This window comes from Macrobrachium nipponense, chromosome 16 (assembly GCF_015104395.2).
Source record: "Macrobrachium nipponense isolate FS-2020 chromosome 16, ASM1510439v2, whole genome shotgun sequence".
Classification (NCBI taxonomy): Eukaryota; Metazoa; Arthropoda; class Malacostraca; order Decapoda; family Palaemonidae; genus Macrobrachium; species Macrobrachium nipponense.
In genome coordinates, this window is record NC_087209.1 from 70,679,959 (window position 1) to 70,690,720 (window position 10,762).

General features: G+C 36.4%; 1 long non-coding RNA gene across 1 annotated transcript in view; it reads right to left on the minus strand.

Annotated features, from left to right (window-relative positions):
- Positions 1 to 3,196: 3,196 nt before the first annotated feature.
- LOC135195464 (uncharacterized) overlaps positions 3,197 to 10,762 on the minus strand; it is an 18,402-nt gene continuing 10,836 nt past the window's right edge. The window contains exon 3 of the long non-coding RNA XR_010310137.1: positions 3,197 to 3,422. This is a non-coding gene — a long non-coding RNA (uncharacterized LOC135195464). The remainder of the gene's footprint in view (positions 3,423 to 10,762) is intronic.

Below are 10,762 nucleotides of genomic sequence, written 5' to 3' on the forward strand. Positions count from 1 at the left end.
CTCCGCTTCTGACGTCACATCGAACAAAGTTAGTCGAGCAAAGCTCAGTCGTGTGGACGGGGCCTTAAGGTGCGTCCACACCGTCGAACAATGTTACCATATCATAGGCGAAGCAGGATGACGTCATAAGCGTTGAAACGATAAAAGTATATCTGGCAACAAACAGTGGTACCAGATGAGGTTGTATACCGGTGTTTTTACTCTGCTCACAAGGCAAAGACCGGCAGACAATTGTTAATTGGTAACAATGTTTGTCCGTCGGACATTGTTCGACCGTGTGGACGTCAGAAGCGGAGAAAATGCGGTAAAGTTCTGACTTTTCCCGCTGTTTCTCCGCTTCTGACGTCACATCAGACAAAGTTCGTCGCCTAAAGCTCGACCGTGTGGACGGGGCCTAACTCTTAATTGTTCGTAGTTGAACTATAAGGTTTTCATCCTGTTACACCTAGATCCGTCACTGTGCATAGCAAATGAATGTGGTCTGCCAGATTAGTCCAATGATATCCAATGGGAAAAAAATAACTCCTGAGAACTGTAAATGAAAATTTAGATGCATTTAAATATGCTTGCACATTATCATCATGGTAACAAAACTACAACGATGCCAATAAAATTACACTGAAAAACTGCAAGGCTTCGTTAGTTACGCAACCAAATCGAGTACTACAGGTCGATCCCCATCCTTATTGGGTTTCATTGGCTACTTTGACGAAAGTAGGGATTCCCAGGCTAGACATAAGCAAAACTTTTTAACTAATTCTAGAAAAAAAAATTGAAACATTACCATTTGCTCTAGATGATCAACATTGACATATATAATACCGGCTAGCCAAATGAACCAAATGTTGTGGAGGAATAAGATCGCACTTCTTTATAATTTACGTAACATCATGTGTTCTCAGGATCTGGGTAAACTTCGGGTAACTCAGGGTAAGTGAAGGTGGAACATCACTTGTCAACTAGATAGTTATAAAATGTCTTGGGTTATTTGTACCTAACGTATTCATTATTATTGTTTGGATTAGGCAAGGCCAATACAAAGCCTTTAGGGATTAGGAAGCTTACCGTGAACTCCATATAGTACTTCTTTCGTACTAATTTGTTTCAGAATACATTTGTGGGTAGAACATAATTTAGCATGGCGTTGAAATCTAAGCTAAATTTTGACAATGTCTGTAGCCTTAGCAAAATTTTACGCTCTTTATCAATGGCGAATTTAACTTATTTTACAAACACTGATTATTACTTTGTCCACAATACGTTTTTAATTTAAATGTGACCTTAAATTATTTTGTAGTCTCATAACTTTTTTGAAGATACAAGAATACGTTAGCACTGAACTATTTTGTACAAAATGTCCTTTCTATTCTTCAGGATTATACTAAGGACTCTGAACGTCATCAAAATTTACTATTATATTATTAGTTTTTGCTCGCCTGTGTGCAAAATAGTCGCTCTATTGAAATGGTATTTACTCTACCAACGGGGATATATTTGTTATCAATTTGGCTGCCTTTTTTTTTTATTAAGCCTTGTAATACCTTCAGTAATTTAGTACACCGTAAAAGATTCATACAGGATTCTGTTCTTATGATTACTTACAAAAATACTCAAGTGAAAACTGACATGAGCATTTATAGATTGAATTCTTCAGTGCTTTGCGTGCTATGCAATTGTTCTTTTGGCCACCGGTGGGAACCAAGACTGGCAGGTGGAATTTCCAGGAAGCCTTCCTTTCTGCCAGAGTTGGCTGAAGTGTGATTTGATGGCGAGAAATAAAAATCTCATCATAAAAATCTTCAACTCGGTTACATGAAATTCCCAATCTGAAAAATAACGCGTGATTACGGCATTTTTTATAACACTTATTTTTATTTTACTGTAGTAATTTACATATGGGAACTTCTGAAGTTCGTTTGTACAACCCAGGATCCTGGTACAACACTAAGGCACTGTACGGGAAGGAATGACTAAATTATAAATTCGAAAAGCCTGAGATATTGTATTCATTATAACCTCTTATAAAAGGCTACATTGTCATTTGAATTATATTAGCTAACACATGTAGGACAAAAAAGTGCATGGAAAGACAATTTGGGATTATGATGACGATACAACATGGGTTTTCGATTGCTGTTAATTCCTAAGTATGAATATAAAAGAGAAAATCTGTATCCATGTGCCATTTATACACAATTTGCAACAGTACTCAAACATTCAATTTTTTTTTAACTATAGGGTTGAAATCTGTTCTCTTCATATAGATTTGCAGTCTTTTCGACAGGCAAGGACATCTGTGTATTGTACTGTAAAAGCAAGTAAAGATGGCGCGCGCGCGCACACACACACCGATTTGTCTGAAGAATTCCTTTCCTAATTACCTAATTATAAAACAGCCCATGATTTAATGTATTTTATAAGTAAGCTGTCTTTTGTATCTAAAGAAATCAAATCCTCGTGTTCCAGATTCATTATTCAGTCTGTAATTCTTCGTTCTCATCCAATTATTACTGTACACTGATGACTCCACCTTTAAGATTACCAAAACAATCTTATTTTCAAACCACTGACTTTAGACCTGTTTACGAGTTTACGAATTCCATTTTTGTAACTACTACAAATTAACATGTTTATGACCAGCTTCTAAATATCTAAAAACTTTTGCTTTGTGCAGTAAGCCTGCGATTTCAGAATGTTTTATAATTCCTGTATTTTTTTTTAAATAATAATACTACCCGTTAAACGCTCGTAAGTGGTCTGTTACTGTCCATGTTAAAGTTTTTCATGGTACTTCCAGCCCTCTTAAGTCCATTGGTATGGTTAGGTTGCTGGCTAAAGTTCCAATAATATCAGATAGCAATTGAGTCTGCTTCCCAAGCAACACCCCTCCTCTCTGTCTCTGTCTCTCTCTTAGATATTTGTTAAAACCTGATAAACATTAACTTTAAAATTACTAAAATATGAGAATTTTATCTGGTTTTGAACACAGTTCCGTGATAAATTCGTATTGCCCTGGCTAACAAGGTATCACACTTGGCTACTAAAAAGTACTTTGGCAATTTTTACTCCTGTACAAAAATGTAACTAGGTTCTCAAGCTTTTTTTTTTTTTTTTTCACACGTACTATATAACAACATCTACCATAAAAGCAGAATTCTGAACTGTGATATGCTAACACCTAATATATGATAAGGCTCTTCAAACATTTTCATTCTGCCCATCCACTGTAATTACGATTTCAGACGAGGGTGTTAAATATTGCAAGGCTGAAAGTTAATAAAGGCTGACATAGATATATCAAACCTGTCAATATCTAGTGTCGACAGAGGAAACCAGGCTGGTATTGTTTAATGGTTCTTAATTGGTACCACACGTTTGGACAAATTTCTCCTTACTGGCTCTACGTAGATTGGATCTTATATCTGGAAATAAAAATAAAAAATAAAAATATATTCCATTCTTGTACTTATGGTTACAGCAATAAACTTATCAGAGACAAACTACCATCACATTATATTAAAGGAAAACACACAGTATCAGAAGAGTACTAATTGTTTTGCCCCTGAGCCGACAGGTACAAATAAGGAAATGAGGGAATTGCTTGTTACATGTAGCAGTCTACATTAACTGATTTGTGTGAGGAAGGAGAGCACTAGGCATTGCTTCTATTGTTATCATTTACTCTTAAAACTTTGCAACGAAAAGCTCTTATACTCGCAAACAAATTTTACCTTTTCATATTTCCTCTCCTCTGGATTTCATACATAACCTAACTTATTTTACGAGCAAAAGTCAGTCTGTAAACCGAGTTCAGAATACGTTTTTTTTTTTCAATGTCTAGAAGGGTTACAAACAACGGCCATAAAGTTAATTCCATCCATCAGGGAAACAGGTTACCAAAGACGACTAGAGAGCCTGAACATGTATGAATTAGAAACGACGATTGCGAGGACAACTAATAGAAACATTCAAAATACTGAAAGGCATAACAAAAGTAGATAGTAACCTCTTCACATTAAACGAAAACAAGAAAAGAAATAATGGATGGAAACTAGAACTGAAGATATATATTAACACACCTCATTGTGGGAACTTCTTTACATACAAGATATGTGACACATGGAATAAACTGCCACCAGAAATGGTAAACTGCAACAGTGTGGAGGAGTTTAAAAGAAAGCTAGACAAGATCATTAGGACACTATGAAGGAATGGTAAATCCTGCTCCTAGAGGTAAGTGAGCACACGATGCCTCCTCGGATGGACTAATACGTCTTTGAGACATCCTAATCCTTGTAACTTAAAAAGGTTTAGACCATCGTTAAAATGTGTAAAGAAACAGGAGATAAAACCAGTCAAATAATTAACATTTATCTAGAAGCCTTCCTTTGTTGTTAGACATACATAGGTCCACACCAGGCCTCCCATACCTTTAGCATCTTACCACTATTGTGGGCTATGTATGGCCTGTGTTGGCATATGGTCAATTTAGTCAAAGCCAGACAACCAATGATTTATCTACTTTACATGGAGCAAAGTTGGCTAACATGGCCTTAGAGGAAGTCAGTCTTGAAGAATTTTCTAGATTAGATTCTCATATTCCTTACCACTTAAGACATCAAGGACTAAAGTGACCCTGCTATTCTGTCTTAAGCAGTTCAAAGCAGTCACAGTTTCTTTATCAACATATTGAAGCGAGTTTCTCTTGCTCTCTCTAAATTTAATCATTCTTTTGACAAATAGCTAAGTCGTCGTCTTCATGATCAGAATTAATACTGTTCACAATTAGTGTATAGGGTGTCTTCTGTGATACTGACTGCATTCCGAAAATCAGACAATTCACCCAAATATTCTCCAGGACAGAAGTACTACATGGCAAAACATGACCTTTCCGAGCTCGCTTTCATAATGGATACCCTAGCACAATTTCTGATGGGTACTCAATATCTGCTCGCTTAATGAGGCTAATAAAAAAAAGAATTAAGTTCTCCACATTTCATTTGAAAACATACTTTCGCAGATGCTTCTAAAGAGAAGACGCAGAGACTTTAAAATAAAGTCTAATAATTTCTTTCCAGAGAGGGATTTTATCTTTTATCCCATCCAAACTTCTTGAGAAGGTTTTCCAATAGTTTTCCAATTCTGAAGAATTGGAGAAATCGTCTCCCGAATGCTACCAAGCAGCTGCCTCTCTTAAGATGGCAGGTCAACGGAATGGGCAACATGATGCACTTTCATAGACCCAGTTAAGGAGGACAGGACTTAACCCCAAGGAAAGCGAGAGACCTTTCAGCGCGTAAAGAAAGGTTATTAGGTCTAGGATAAACAGAAGCAGTTGTAGAATTCAGAAGCTTGGCGGTAGAATGAAATAATCCTTAGAGGTTTCATGAACTAATCCTACGTGACTCCCATTGAACTTTGAATGCTGGAGGATCATGCAGTGCAAATTATAGAAAGATTCTTTATTTAATAGACCTAAGATAAGGTTGACTGGGCATCAGATCTCTATATCATTAATTAGTGTTTGCGAACTACAAAGCTTAAAAACTTGATTTCCTGATCCATAATTCCAGTCCTTCTAATGCCATTTACTTGTACAGCTACAATACTCTTGAACATTGTGTGGAAATGAACATCACTTCTCCGTATTCCTCCTTTAAGAGAGCAAACAAAATTGGCTGTTCCTTCTTACATGAAAAATTCCTTTGTCCATCGCAGTAAAAGTCGAGGTCGAGCAAAAGTTTTACGTAGTTTCTGAAACAATCTAATTTTGTGGTTAGAATTAAGCACTGAAGATTTACTTAGATACTGCGAGTTCCACAACACTAAGGTTTAGCCTCTACTATAATGAGATAATTGATACATACCGCCTAGTCTCTAATAAAATCGTCTAGCAGAATACATGGGTGTTGGATTATATCTTTCTTTTTATATACCAGGTAAAGAGAATATAAATAAACGTCGTATTCTGTGATGAACTGAATTATTCATAAACTGAGCTTTATTTCATCCTCCGACTCCAGTTTAGTTTCTTTGGAAAAAGTAATCAGCAACAGAATATTATTTTACAAATACACTGAAGACCAAACGACTTTAGAAATGCTTTAAGAAAGCTAGAAAGGCTCAAAGAATTGGTTTTCGAGAAGATTGCATAGAACATTTTACACACAAAATCTTGACTGTACACTTTTTCATCGTTCAGTATCCAGCGAAAACAATCAAGCCTACGATAAATTCAGTTACATGATGCTTTAACTACAGTAGAGTTAGTCCAGTGGCCTCAAAGAAAATTTCCTCACCTAAAACTGAGGTGAAACGAATGACCAATCAATGTGTTCCAGAACACAATTTACCTTAATCTCAATCGAGCGTGTCAGTTAGAAGGCAGAACAGGTTCATAAATCTAAGTAACTTGTCTAATTAACTATTACCTTGAAACCGGTTGGTTTAAATTGGTTCAAGTTAATCCTGTCTCAGTAGTTAGTAAAAAAATTACTTTCCATTACAGTTGTTAATAATGCAACGGGATACCAATTATAAGTTAAATTAATGCCCTTCGGAATGACACCATGTACCCTACCTACTCATTTTCGCTGGGGACTTTTGAGATTCAAAACGTCACTTAAAAATTCTCTGGAATATCAAGCTTCGTTTGCTCTTCGATTGTTTCGTAAAGGGCCAATTATTAGTATTCGCAACTGCACTCATTTTTCCAAGTATAGATACAGTACAGAAGCCTAATATAAAAGTTTATGTCCAGATTTTACCTTGTGTAATTATCAAGGCCGTTATAGCGTTCCTGGAACCCTTCGTTACCAATACGTATATAATTTTGAAAGTTTTCAGGAGTCTGAACTATTCCTTTAAGTATTACAATCACTACAGGTTGTCTGTTCAACTTGTTTATCACTCGGAGCCCTGCTATGGTCAGATTTTCAGTCACCATTGCCTCCATAGCGAAAGCATATGAGATGCGATTAAAAGTTGGAATTAAGCATGTCTTTTCAATGAAGTGAACGAGTCATTATGTTATATATAACAACATCCAAACAACGTAAAACCGATTCGCCTCCTAGCATCAGCAAGTATATAATATTGTTCCAATATAACTATACCGACCATGAACCAATGACACCTGTAATAGGCTAACGCTAGACTATTTGTCTTAAGGATGCAAATCATTCCAGTCAAGAATATAACAGAAATGGTGGAATTCTATGCTATAATAAACTGGCTGAAAAGAATGAAAGGTTTAAAAACACCAAAATCGTAAAGTTTCCTTAGTTATTCCAATCATACGAAGTGTCTTTGAAGTTCAGTGACAGAGGTTACTTTGCCATTTCTGAGGAAATAAGTAGCGCTTCTATAAGCGGAAAGGCCTTGTCCCACCTATACTCGTTTTTTTCCATCTGTCCATCCGCCTGTGGTGTTTGCGTATGGTAACACTGCGTCCCGGGCTTTAGACAGTTACATTCATCTGACATTCAACAATTATAATAATATCCTATTTCGAATATTAAAGGTGTAATTCGCATACAGTAAATTATATTAAAACACTTTTCAATTGCAAATGTACACCCAGATATCCTTTTATTTAGCTAAAACTTACACATAGCGTAATTATTTAAAGCCCGGGACGCAGTGTTACCATACAAAACACCACAGGCGGATGGACAGATGAAAAAAACAGAGCATAGTAGCATAAAGCTCAACAAGCGATTTGTCTGCATGAGCCAGTTCCTGGGAAACAAATTCTTTCTACATGCGTCCTTTTTCCAATGTTTTTAATGGAAACAATTTTTATTTTAAAAAGCTACCCTAACGAAACATTCAACAACAATTCGTAAAATAAGTGGATGAGCATTGTTTGCTCATTCTTGGTTCATTTCCCTGCATGTAAACAGAGCTCTTGGTTTTTGTACTAAATTACAAAATATTAAACTTCCATGGATGTACTACAATATCATAGTAAAATACGCATCGTGTGCCATCTATAAATCACCACTCGCGCGCGCGCGCACACACAATTTTATATATATTGTATATATATATATATATATATATATATATATATATATATATATGAGTCATATCACACTACCGTGATTCATATACGTACATCGAACTTCACTGTGCGTCCTGAGTTTGTTGGGTTCGATGGTTCGCGCCCGTGAGCCGAGAAATTTCTTATCGACTAAAAAATTCCCCTTCGGTTAACGTATATGAAAATATATTAATTCCGAGGTAGAGAGCGAATTAGATATTAAAGGATATTTATAGCTCGATATATATATATATATATATATATATATATATATATATATATATATATATATATATATATATAATATATATATATATAGAGAGGAGAGAGAGAGAGAGAGAGAGAGAGAGAGAGAGAGAGAGAGAGAGAGAGAGAGAGAGCGTAGTCCGTGGGTGGCATTAGTGCATAACCTCGCGTGTCTGGAGCAGAGATGAAAAATTAAGCCCTTTTGACGTTAACTGCGCCAATCATCCAGAGTTGTGGCGCTATGATGGGTCCCATTTTGGATTTGGGGTTTTATATAAATTTTTACGGTGCGTAACGTCTCACTGAATCTCGGCACGAGGCCTGTGTGTATCGCCTTGCCTGTGTATCGCTTTTATTTTTTTTTTTTGGTAATGATGATTATCATTATGAGGACTAGCGTCGGCTAATTTTTCATCAACTACTCTAAGCGCATCCGAAAATGTCTTTGTAAAAAGGTTTCTTTAGGCCTGTTTATTAGATTAAATCGCTGAATTCACTGTAAGTGCCTCATAATACCAAAAATATAACAAATGTATACGAAAACATTCACGATATACTGTTACAATCACGAAGTTTGATTCCTAAATAATCTCTGCAGAGAAAAATTCTTAAAAAATAACAGATGTAATGGTTACATTTCGTTATTGTCTATTAAGGGTATGGTTACGCAAATCTTTCAGAAAAACTGTCATGTTGAAACGAGCAAATTTCTCTCTTACGACGCTTTTGTTCACAATCGTCATAAAACGGTAAACGACGTTAGTGATAAAGTTAGCCCAGGACATCTCTCTTATGCGGACAAGGTATTTGAAGCAGCATATGTACCAATGGCCAGATCCAGGAGTCTCCTTGAAAAACTGGAAAGGGATTGATGCTTTATGGTCCAACCATGTGAGGCAGAGGTAATCCAACATATCAGGAGGGCAACATTTGTTGCTAATATGTGGGCAGACGCACATGAACAATGCATACGTCAGAATCCAATGGCAGAAGATGGATGGCAACTGACTGGGGATGCATATGAACCTGTGTGAGGGAGACTAAAAGCCCGAACCTCTTGTACCAAATGAAGGCGAGATTGAGAGAGAGATGGATGATGAAGATGACCTGGCTGATTTTGAACCCAGCTCCTCAAGATGAAGAGACCTTGTCATCCTCAGATGAAGATTATTATAGTAATTTCATGGAGACATTATGAATTTCTTCTACTAACGTACACATTCAGCCCTTAGCTACTTTAACCCTAAGATCCCATTCGACAGTAAAACCGCAAACAGCATAATTTATTGGGACACTGTGCCAGATACTGTCTTGTTGCACAAGTAACCATTCCTCATGGCTAGCAACATTAGGACAGTCAAGTCTTGCAAAACCTCTACACCGCAATATCTAGCCTTCTTGATGATAGCTGATGTAGGGTCCAGTGTAAACCACAATATGTATGATTTCTGGAATGTTTTTAGTTACATTACGTGAGCAGCAGAGTACAATCGAGTTTCAGGTACACTTATATCTGGAAAATCATACAGCGATGACCATGACCTTGTTTTAAATGACCTTTCCACTAGAAAATTTTGTCTTCAGTTGCATATTATGGATGCATGATTTATACTTAACATTTTCCAAGTGGTTGCAGCTCATATGTCAATTTTAAAACCAATAATTAGAAATAACCAACCCAGCGGTTAACTTAGCTTGTTTTAAATGACCTTTCCACCAGAAAATGTTGTCTTAAGTTAGTAATTTTAGATATTTAGAACTTGCTTAAAATTTTCCAGGTAATTACAGTGATGTAGCACCGGTATCAAATAAAAGCCTTAAGTTGCTGATTTGTAATACGTGATATATTCCTAACGATACAATGTGATAACCAGTCCTATAGTGCTACATCAAATAAAAATTAGAGGCAATAATTAAAAGCCTCCCTGGCCACGCCCACCAGAAGCTGCGCTTGAGAACAAAGATTTCTGTAGTCAAAAAGCTTTTGTAGGGAGCGTGTCAAATAAACCGCGGGTAGCTCTTAGGTTAAATACTGAAACTTTTCGAGCTAACGAATATTTTCGTCACATTTTGAACTTCAAATTCAAGCATGAAGCAAGGTATATAACTGGACACAAATATGCAGACTTCGAATCCAAGTCAAATCCCATACTAAAATAGTATACCAAGTTGAACGATGGACATCTGTTCTAATGAAGGTAAAAGGTCAATAACTTTAAACTGGCAACCATAGATTGCTCTATCGATCCTGGTGACAGATATAAAAGAAAGAAAAAACTCGAGAAACGACCATATCTCTTGTAATAAATCAAATCGCTTGTAGGAAACAAAACGACACTTTAACGACACACTCTTGCTATAAATAAGAGAATTTCACCAATTAATTTTGATCTGCCACTCTCCGCAATTTAAATCTTTTTACTAACGAGCGAGCCTGGTGTGTGAAAATACCAGTTCGGGTCGTTTATTGTC